Source organism: Equus asinus, chromosome 4, assembly GCF_041296235.1.
Source record: "Equus asinus isolate D_3611 breed Donkey chromosome 4, EquAss-T2T_v2, whole genome shotgun sequence".
NCBI lineage: Eukaryota > Metazoa > Chordata > Mammalia > Perissodactyla > Equidae > Equus > Equus asinus.
Genome location: NC_091793.1, coordinates 101,491,090 through 101,502,074, shown reverse-complemented (window position 1 = coordinate 101,502,074; position 10,985 = coordinate 101,491,090). Strand labels below are relative to the sequence as shown.

The 10,985-nt window shown below is 39.6% G+C and overlaps 1 long non-coding RNA gene across 2 annotated transcripts in view; it reads left to right on the top strand.

Annotated features, from left to right (window-relative positions):
- The first annotated feature begins 346 nt into the window (after positions 1 to 346).
- Positions 347 to 10,985, top strand: part of LOC123285010 (uncharacterized) — a 38,989-nt gene continuing 28,350 nt past the window's right edge. For both annotated transcript variants that reach the window (XR_011502832.1, XR_011502831.1), the window contains exons 1-3: positions 347 to 687; positions 4,045 to 4,250; positions 6,230 to 6,354. This is a non-coding gene — a long non-coding RNA (uncharacterized lncRNA). The remainder of the gene's footprint in view (positions 688 to 4,044; positions 4,251 to 6,229; positions 6,355 to 10,985) is intronic.

Sequence of the window (10,985 nt, the reverse complement as noted above, 5' to 3'; positions counted from 1 at the left end):
CCCCTCCAACTCCAGCTAGATACGCCATTTGGCTTATCTTATTAAGGGTGACTTTATTTCAAGAGTCATAACACAAAATCTGACAGTGTCTCAACAACCTACTGCAGCCCACATATAATGCCAAACTGGGTCCCAGAATTCTGATTTTTGGCCAATTTTTAGGGAGTCAGTGGGTTCATGTGTTTTCATTTCAGACTCTTCGATTGTCTCTCAGACTGGTCTAGAAAATAGCTTTTGGGCTGTAATTTTATTTTATTTTTTTATGCTTTAGGAAAATCTCTTCTGGCTTTTCCCTATAAAGAAATAAAAAACGGAAAGGCATTTTGCAGCAGGAGCAGACCAGCGGCGGCCACGGCAGCCACGACTGCTCCAGCTGCCGCCATGCTTCATAAAACTACCCCAAATGGGATGAGCACATTTAGCAGAATGAGCAATCCACTGCTGCCATATCACTTCTATTTATAATCTTGGCAGAGCTACAAATTTCAAGGGTTTTCGGAGACAGAGGGACTTTGCTACATGGAGTGATTTCAGCTCTCATCTTTTCAGAGTTTGAATTCACCAGAGTGGGATCCTCCAGCCTCTAAGGGAATTGATGTTGCTGCAGAACCCATCTAGCTTCCTGCTCACACGTGATGACTTTTAATGCAGGCCAGCAAAAGACTCTGAAGAGTCTTTTTTTCTAAGGTACCTTTTATTTTTTAAGGAATTTATAAGCTAGAGATCTATTCCACGTATTTTTGTATGTTTATGCACAGATAATAGCCTGAAATCACCTAAGGGTTTAACTCACACATCTTTCTCTGCCTTACCTCAAATTATTCATTTCCAATACTGGCCTCTCTGTTAATTAAATGATATGTCTATGGGGGCATTTCCACTTGAATGATAATTAATGTGTTTTTTCCCAATCCAGCTGCCCATGAACTCTTGGTAGATAAATTGTTTTGTTGCACATATTTGCGGCTGGGCTTAGATAATGATTTCCTGCTCAACTAAAAAAAAAAATAGTAAACATCATCTAAAACACAGGATCTCTTCTCTACCTTTTTACAACTTGGGAATGTGGGGAGAGGAAGAAAGAGACTGCCTCATCTGTAAATAAGAGCACCAAAGTACCACAGTAACCATGGGGGGAGCTACAATGACCTTTTGTTTAATTTTCATAATTATTGGATATCCTCGTCTGTGTCCCTGGTGGTTTATAAGGCATATGGTTTCTGAGACATGCATAAATTTAGAGTAGGTTATTTATTTTTGGTTCCAGAGATATGTTGAAATGTGACAAATTTGCTTTTTAATGCACAGTCTTCTTTCTCGTTTCATTATGCTGCTAAAGATTTTTTGTGAGAGGCAGGATATGTCACAGTGGCTCAAGGCAGAGGCTCTGAAGCGAGAGCTGCATTCGAATCTTGTGTTCACCTTTCGGCAACTACGAGAACTTGGCGAGTTCTTAACCTTTTCATATCTTACTTTTCTCATTTATCAAGTGAAAATAATAATAATTAATATCTCCTGCACAGGGCTATTGTGAGGATTACTAGCATTACTTATGTAAGACAAAATAGAATGGTGCCTGGCACATACTAATTAGTATTTTCAAAAGAAACTACTTTAACATTAAAGTAGGTTTATGAGAAAAATTGCAAAAAACTTGTCTAGTTTTATACCATACTCTCAATTAATTGACAAAAGTCTCTGAAAGTGCAATTTTAGCTCCAGAATGCTAAAACTTCAGCAGATGGATAGTGTGAGCATGAAATTTACAGTTGTAATGAACAAGAACCTCAAACAGAGGAAGTATAAATCTAAATGGCAAGAGAGGGGAGAATTGCTCGCCCGGACAGGTGAGCGTCTAAAGGTGAGTAACATATTCACAGTAAAGAGAAGAGGACAGGATGCCTTGGGATGAAACTCCCATCTGAGTACCATGTTGACAAACCCTCTTATTCCATTTACTCCATTCAGACGTGGCCTCCCCTTACTCTGAACACAAGTGTTACCAAAAAATTATATAGTTAGGAAAAAGAAAATTAAAAAATCTTTGGCCTTACAATGCCTCCTCCTGATTCAAAATGACAAGATTAGGGAAAGTGACCTATCAAAACTGGGTTACTCCACCAGCTGATGCCAGTTATGTTCAGAGAACTTTAATTTTTGGCTTGATTCTTGATAATAGGTTCTAAGTGGGGGAGTTTCCAAATCAAAATGTTAGCATTGTTGCATAGTAAATATCTAGAAAGGAAGTCGATGTCGTCACATTTAGGGAAACCTTTCTGATGAAGGTTTTAGAGAGAGGCAGGTCAACTGGAATTTCCTTTGGAGAGAATTGTCTTCAGAGCTTTAGAAATGCTGTCAGGTGGTCAGTTTTTTCAATGCTCCCAAATGTGCATGAAGGAATTAGGAACCTGCAGATGACCTAGCTAATGTTTATGAAATACTTCTGAGTGCTAGGCGCTGTGTTAAGCACCTTCTATGTTACTTTGTGTAATCCTCTTTGTAACTTTAATATTTTCCCGTTTCGAAGCTCAGGAAGCTGAGGTGCAGACACGCTGCTGTTAAGTAATAAAGCTGGGATTCAAACCCAGGTAGTCTGACTTCAGTCCATGTGCTGTTAGTCTTAATCACTATATTCTCTTCCATGATCTCACATAAGTATTAAAAATGCAAGAGTTGATAAGTATCCATATAGCTTCACTATATCAATTCTAAGACCTAAAAAATCATTATTCTGCGAGATTTCCATAGATATTAGCAACAATGCTGACAGTTAGACTAGAATGTCAAATAGCAAATATTGCAACGTTGGAAAATAATAGCCTCCTTCAACAATTATTGAGATCACTTTTATTCTGTTGAAGAACTGAACAAATCCCACAGATAAAACTAGTCCTAAATGGAGGTATTTCACTGATATTAAGGTTCAATAGTAGCACCTGGAGAAATATCACAGTGAAACCACTGCCGAGGCTGGGCATTGCGCTGACCTGATATTTGAAACTGTGAGCTTCACAATCTGCCTAATAATTAAAGCAATTTATCTTGAGGTGGATCTAGGCCGTTTTGTTATTTCAACATGAAACTCTCGGGGAATAGAGATGACTGTAGAGAACCTCTGTTGTGCAAACACTAATATGAAAAGTAAAGAGGTGACTCTTTCAGATGCCATCAACTATGTGGCATCACAGAACTTTGGCTGCTAAATTAATGCCCCTACATCTGGTTGGAAAAGACTTAGAAATTGGCAGAAAGGTAACTGAAGCTTTGTCACCATCTTGCAACACGTAGAATGCAGACGAAATGACGATACCTATATAAATCTTCATCCTGTCCCAAAGGCCAAATTAAGAAACAAATATGATAAACTAGTGTCTGCAAAGGCCAAAGAATTCTAAAATCATATGGTTTGCCATTTGAGTACAGGTTTGTTCTGTCCAATTAGATACCCATGAGACAGTAGCACATGGCTACAAGCAATTAAAATGTGACCAGTCCGAATTGAGATGTGCTGCAAGTATGGACTATAAACCAGATTTAAAGACTTAGTATGGGAAAGAAATGTAACATATCTCAATAATTTTTTAATATTGATTATACATTAACTAATAATATTTTTGACATTTTGAACCCCTCTGCTGGTGAAGATTCTAAAGCCCCTGCTCCTGTTGTTTTATATCCATTAAGGGTGTAAACCATGAGCTACTTTGGTTTAAGCTCCTATTCTCTTTCCTGACTTTGGTTCCTCTTTTCACACTCGGAGATTTCATACTCTGAATTTCAAATTTGGCTATGTATCCAAATTTTGCTTTTGTAGAGTTTCATTTTTCCATAATGGAGAGTCCTTCTCTGTCAGTTCTGTCTGCCATATCGACTTGAGATTCTCAGTGATCTCATTACTGGGACATTCCATAGTCTCTGGACGTGCCAAGTTGGCAGGGTGTTTGCAAGTGAGAGTTATGGAGAATTAATGATAAACGTCTAAGACTCAGGGCACATATACTTGCTGAGAGCACTCATGATATGCCCCCTATGTTCTGTTCTCAGCCTCTCACTCCTGTGGTCCCTTCACCTTGGCAGTCTGTTCTCTTAGGCAGAATTCCATTTTGCATGCCCTCTGCCTGGCATGCCTAGTATGGGCTCTACATCTGATCCCTGGGACGTGCCTCTTTGACCCAACGTTGGAGAAAAGCATGTTTACCTCCTAGCTGCAGCCCGCTCTGTGCCGCCCTGGGCTGCTTGAAGTTTATCAGGTGAGTCTGCTTCCAGTCTCCCAAGCCTTCCAAACTCAGGGAACATGCATCTCTGAGAGGTCCTGATGGAGCCCCAGCTCTAGCCCTGGAGAGAAGTGTCAGAAACTCCTTGTGCTGGGGAAGGAGAGGGTGATGAGGACCACAGCTCGGCTTGAACCAGAGAAAACCTCCTCACACAATTCCCTCTCTTTGCCCGTCCGTAATCTTCCTATAGGTCAGTAACTGAAACTTTCCTCAGCACCTACTTTAACGTTTTCACGGGATTTCATTCTCTATTCTCTTTATTCTCACCTCTCTTTATTCATGCTAACCAATACTCTGGTGTTTTGTATCTGGGCTCAGGTATCTATCAGATTTTTGTGCCTGTTTACTCTAGTAACGGTAACTAGGGAGTTAATAAGAATTTCCAAAATTTTTATCATTTTTCATGAATTTTCCTTCAGTCTTTGTTACTATGAAATACTTTCGTCTTCTGAAAAGCAGAAGTGTATACGATGTGTGCTCATTTATGGGGATATGGTTTAAAAAAGTTGGAGTGGAGAGTCTTCCGGGAACAGAAATGACTTTTGCAGTGGTTGTTAATCTTCAGTTTGATAGATTATCTTTCAAATAGTAGGCATTACATAAATATTATTGAATGCATGAGTGAGAAAAAAGCAATCCAAAATCTGTAACACCTGCCCTTGAATTGCAGAAGTACTGGAAAGTGTTGAAGGAATTGTTGCCTCTCGAATTTCAAAGAAGAGCAAGATCTTTTCGGTGTGCTTTTTCTGAGTTCCAAGCACATTCTCTTTGGTATATTTAAGGCTGTATACCACTATAGAGAAACCACTATAGTTACCATGGTGGTTTGTCTGCCATTATCCCTTCTGAATTTGTAAGATTATCTTACTTTAAAATACTTTTCAAAGATCCTTGCAGATTGCTTTGATGTAGTGGGACTGGATGAAATTTAAGGTCTCTTAGAGCCTGGAGATTCTGTGATTTCTTTCACAATTCTGGCATCGCCTGTTCTCTTCACACTAGTGGTCCAGCAGAAGTGAGGTATGCAGGGCAGAGCTTGGGAGCCTGTGGAGCAATTATTTTCCCAAACGTCTTCACTGGCAAAGGTATTCTGCCATATGGCTAAGTATAGCATGCAGGTGTCACAGATGAAATCTAGAAGCTTCCATGGCTTCACAAAGCCAGTTTCCAACTTGCTTTGGGAAGACTATGTACTTTGCAAGGAAAGTTAGATTTTGGTCTACATGTATCTTAAAGAGCATGAATTATTCAGAATGAAATGGGCTATATCTCCATAAAGGAACATTTTGTTTCTTCTTAGCATTAAGCACAGTGGTATATTGAACAAAGTATCAAGTGTAGGCTTTTCCAGTTTAAAAATTATTCTCCCTGAGAGTTTACATTTTTGACCCAAGTTTGCTACAGCTTTCCCTCTATTTGAATATGGAAAAAACGTATAACAGCAATAGGATTTTTGAGTTCTATTATCTTATCAATGGCTGTGTAACAACTTGCTTGAGTTCTCTGTGACTCATTTTCTCTATAATGAGGAGGATACTTTCTGTTCTAGAATGCTGTAAGTATTATTTGGTGATAAAAATGGGTTCTAGAAGGACAATGTGTTTAAGAATACTAAGAGGTATTATCTTCTTTCTTAGCTTCTATACATGTTTAAATTCCTGTGATTGAGTTCAGTAAATAGAAAACAGGAACATGTACACCCCATTCTAAATGATTGAGAAAGAAATGGATAAACAAGACCATATTTAGCAAAGCATTTTAATTTGGGGAAGAAACTGAACAAAGAAAAGAAAAAGAACATTAATAATGCTGAACTTCAGTGAACTACATTTATTAGCATCCATGTTGTTCTCCCAGTTAATATAGAGATATCTTGTATTATACAGAATAACTGTCACCCATGTTTCCATTTATGAAAACATTCTGAAAATATCATTCTGATTTGCTCAAAGCAGAGATCATCGATGCCGGCTGATTGAGTGCACTAACCTTCCCAGATCTATACATGTGCATGCTTGTATATGTATAAATGTATACAGTGGTCGCACCTCTGAGACTTTTTGGCTGCTGGTCATCAACGGTGAGTTGTGTATCTGTAAACATTTGAACCTAACTAGTAGACTTAAGATGGTTTGATGTGAAAAATATTAAAAAGGAAATTTCCTGGAATGAATTATGCTATGTAGTTCAGTAGAGGCAATTTAATAAATTGTGGCTTCTGAGAACAATTCAAGGAAATTACAAGGAAATCTTACCAAGAGCGTTTCAGTGACCTATGGCGTGGAAGAGCTCACCATAGACAGACCAGCCAAGTAGCCTCTTCAACTTATGGTTCACATTTTCATAAGAAAGAGCCAACTAGCTAGTCAAAAAAGCACGGCAATAATTGCATTCTCTGCCAGTGGGAAACTAGGAAAATGAAAAACAGAATAATTTAAGTAGGAAAGGGAGAACTCACTTTGCCATTCTGATACCTCTGAGTTTGAAATCAAAACTAAACGTCTTGTTTCCTTTGGAAGTAACAAAGAAGGTTTTTTTCCCTTCATAATGAGCATTATCTCCTGTAAAGAAAAATAAAGCAATGCTGTTTACGTGTTTAATGTTTAAAAAAATAAAGACTGGCTGTCGCCGGAATGATGGGACAATAGATAAAGAGCAGACACAAAGATTTCCCTCCCTCTTCCAGGCCTCCACCCTTCAAGCTTCCCCAGAGAGGAGAATGCAGAAGTGGCTCAGAGCCGGGAGGGTGGAGCTCTGGAAAGTCATCTCCAGCTCTTTCTGAGTTTGGATCCCAGGAGGTTGAAATACCCCACTCTGGCCCGCTGGCTATTTCTGGCAAGACTTCAGGAAGCTCTTTAAGTCATATGATTTGGCTGCCAAAGGTTCTGACAAGAAATCTTTCCTTGACTTGGGGGTGGGGTGAAGAAGCCGGGAATGAATGATCTGAAGGAGCATGGACATTTCTGCCTGCCCCCATGCCCTTTTCTGGAGAGGTGCCGTGCGTGGAATCCCAGCCGCATTTTTGGGCCAAGCCCTGGTGATTCACCTGCACCACCTCTGTGGAAGAGCACAGCTGAGCCTCCTCCCAGCTCTGCCCGTTTGTTGCAAAAGAAGCCACCGTGTCGTGCCTGGTTCAGCCAACCTTCCCTTATGAATCTACAAATCTGTTCTGCTTGGAGTAAGGTGTTCTAGGCAGGCAACGGACAAGAAAAATCACTGAGATGCTTGTTTCTCCACAAGATGCTAAAGTCTTCACCTGGCAGCAGGAGAAGCACAGCTCCCTGCCCAGAGGGCTTGGCTCAGGTTGGTTGTCAAAAACACGGTTGAAAAATAAAATAATCTTAAATAGTTTAATAGTGTTAAACTTGCAATCAAGTTTGTTATTCAAATCTTAATGATGTTACTTCATCTTAATCTAAATATAGCGACTGTAATTGGGATATCGTTAGCTGTCCTCATAAATATAGGGTTTAAGTATCTTGGGTGAGGAAGGCAACCAGGGTTTCATTTCCCGGAGGAAAGATGGGGATGCACTGTGGGGCAGTATGAACAGCACCGACCTTGGACATTGACTGATTTGGGTTTGAGGAAGGACCCAGCCACGCCTGGCTGTTTGGCTTTGGCCAAGTTACTTTCTGAATAAACTTCCTGAACTTCCATCCTTTCCTTATAAAATGGGGCTGACAATACCTACATCATAGGGTAGTTGTGAGGTTTACATAAATGAATCACCTAGGACAGCACCTAGCACACAGTAACTGGTGAAGAAATGGTGACTATATTTATATTATTAAGATGGAAGACATAAAAGCATTAAAAATAGAAGGATTTAAATAACAACAGGTGTTATCAGGGCTGTGAGATTATGGAAAATTTTCTATTTTCTCCTTCATTCTTCTCTTTATTGAAAAACAAACAAGATCAATGAAGTTTATGATATTGATTTTCTATGTATAGCGTATCTGTGTTTATCTACATCTATCCCTCTGTCTCTCTACCTGTGCATACACACAGAGATTTGCATGCAGGCACTAATTCAGGCTGAAATGAGTGCTTGCTCTGGAGATCTAACTAGGACACCAGCAAGGACACTCTAGTGTGGAGAGAGGACAGTGGTATGGGTTTCAGAGATCTTGAGGCTAGTTGAGGTATTCCCTCCAAGTTAGCAGAGGAAATTTTGTCTTAGTTCAGGTTTTTCCTTCATAAAATGCTGCTGCTGGAGGGCTTGATAATGAGAGTCTCTTCGCGCTCTGAAGTGATGTGATTCTATGCTGATCACAAAGAGAGCAAACAATTGCTTCTACTCTTCCAAATCCTACACGGGAGTCCCCAGATGGAAGGGAGAATGTCTACTTGAATTGGTTCTCACAGGGAGAAAATGATTCCCTGCAAATTTCCTGTCTCCAGACTGACGGGAGAGGAAGAGGAAGGTGTCATAGTATTACTGTGGGGTTTCTGATTCTCAGGGTCATTCACGATCACACAGCTGTAACTGTAGGCATTTGGTCAACAAGTCTCCACGTTGGCATCTACCTGGTTAAGGTTGGTTCTGCCCGCTTTGTTAAGTGGGTGCCTGCTCTGCTGTTTCACTGAACTAATAAATCATGAATACTTTCCTTAGCCATTTAAAAGTCATTTCCTCTCATTTTCCCTGGGCACCAGAGGCAATCTTGTACATGAAGGCTGGTGTGTGTGTGTGTCTGTGTGTGTGTTTTGATTGCTGCCTTCAAAAATAGCATATGATAGCAAACAACTGCTTAGAGATTTTCAAGCCAAAATTTATCAACGACCTAAACTCCAGCAGTGTATTCATCAAAAAGCAAAGATGTATGCCTTGTATTACTTAACCTTTCCAAGCCACCTGTTTCTTATTATACTTTTTATTTCATATTCAACTTCTTATTTGAAATTCAAACATCTTCTTATAATCATGTGTATGATTTCTGAACTAAAGTAGAACATTCTAAAAGCTGGTGTTTCATGTACAAAAATTGCTTTTATGATAATTCATCTATTAAACAAATATTTATTGAGTGCCAAGTATGACACAGTTTTTTAGATTTTGGGGATATGTTAGTGAGCAAAGGAGAGGATAATGTCTGCCTTCATGGACTGTAGAATTCTAGTGTGTCTGGGGGTGGGGAGGGAGAGTGACAGACAACAAATAATATTGTATATTAGACTGTGATGAATGTTATGAAGAAAAAGCAGGGCAGGAAGATGGCAAGTTCCAAGAGTATGTGTGTGTGTTGCAGGGAAGGAGGGAGTTCAAATTTAAATAAGGTCATCAGGGAAGCCTTTGCTGTCAGGGAGACTTTTGAACAAAGATCTGAGGGAGGTAAGAGAGTGAGCCATGGGGGTAACTGGTGGAAAAGCCTCCTACTGAGAAGGGATGGCAAGTGCAAAGACCCTGAGGCTGAAGCTGCCTGGCTTGCTTGAGGAACAAATGAAGAGGTCCATGTGGCTGGAATGGAGTGAGTGAGGTAGGAGATAAGGGAGGAGAGAAAAGGTGGCCAGATCAGAAATATGGAAGTGTTTCAGAGAGGAAGAAATGATCAATCAGTATAATTATTAAGCAGGGAGATAACATCCATGAACAAAACAGATGAAAAACTCCTGCTCCTGCAGTTGACATTCTAGTGAGGGGAGACAGAGTGGAAATAACCAAAAAAAAGTGAATTGTATAGTATTCTAGAAGGTGGTAAATGCCATGGGAAGGAAATGGACAGGGAATGCTGGGGTGGAGTGTGTGGATAGTCAGTATTTCACTGTTACCTAGAACAATCTTAGCATGTAAACTTCTCAAGACTAGAGCCTACACTCTTGGTTCCTTTATTTATTACCCAATTCTTAGCACATCATGACTAACTAATTTAAAAGCATTGAAAATGATCCTGTTAAATAATGATCATTCAACAAATATGTTTTGGTTATGTTCTGTGTATCGTGGACTGTAACAGGTGAGCAAAAAGAGACACAGCCTGGCTTCGTGGAGTTTATAGTTTGGTGGTGGGGATAACGTTGATCAAATAATCTTGTAAATACATGTAAAGTTCCAATAGCAGTGGTGCTATCAATGATTTTAGGAAAGCATACAATATGGAGAGGAATGACAATCCATTACCCTGCCTTCAAGATTTTAGTAGTAATATTGGCTTACCCAAGCAAAATGACTTTTGGTAGTGGTGGTGAAATAGGAGCTAGAAATAGTGCAAATGTTTCTCATCTTGTTTCAGAATACATTGTAAGCCACTCTTCTGAGAGGCAGCAGTAGTGTCTCCAATATTGTCTTGCAGAATTTGCTTAGTTGAAGTCTGTATAAACAGTAATAGCTTCTTGCCAGTGTACTTTGAACCATATGGAAAAGAGAAGATTCTAATCTAAAGCTGGGTAAATTTGACTCATGACTGGAAAAGCCCATGGTACCTTGGGTGTTCTTTAGGGTGAGGGTTTTAATAGATCCTGGGATGGAAGTAAGATACTAGTTAGTGTATGGCCTCCTTGTATGAGGCCAGCAGGTCTGACTCCAACTCAGTAACTCACTTTAGATAAACCTATTTTCAGCTCTGTTTGGAGGATGTAAATCTTGGCCATTCTTTACTGTCCATTAGTTTAGATGACTAGTGATATTGTCCACCAATTGAACCAGAAATATATTTATTCACTAGCAGCAATGACTTATTTTTCTGCATTATGCCTGTCCTTGGCAAA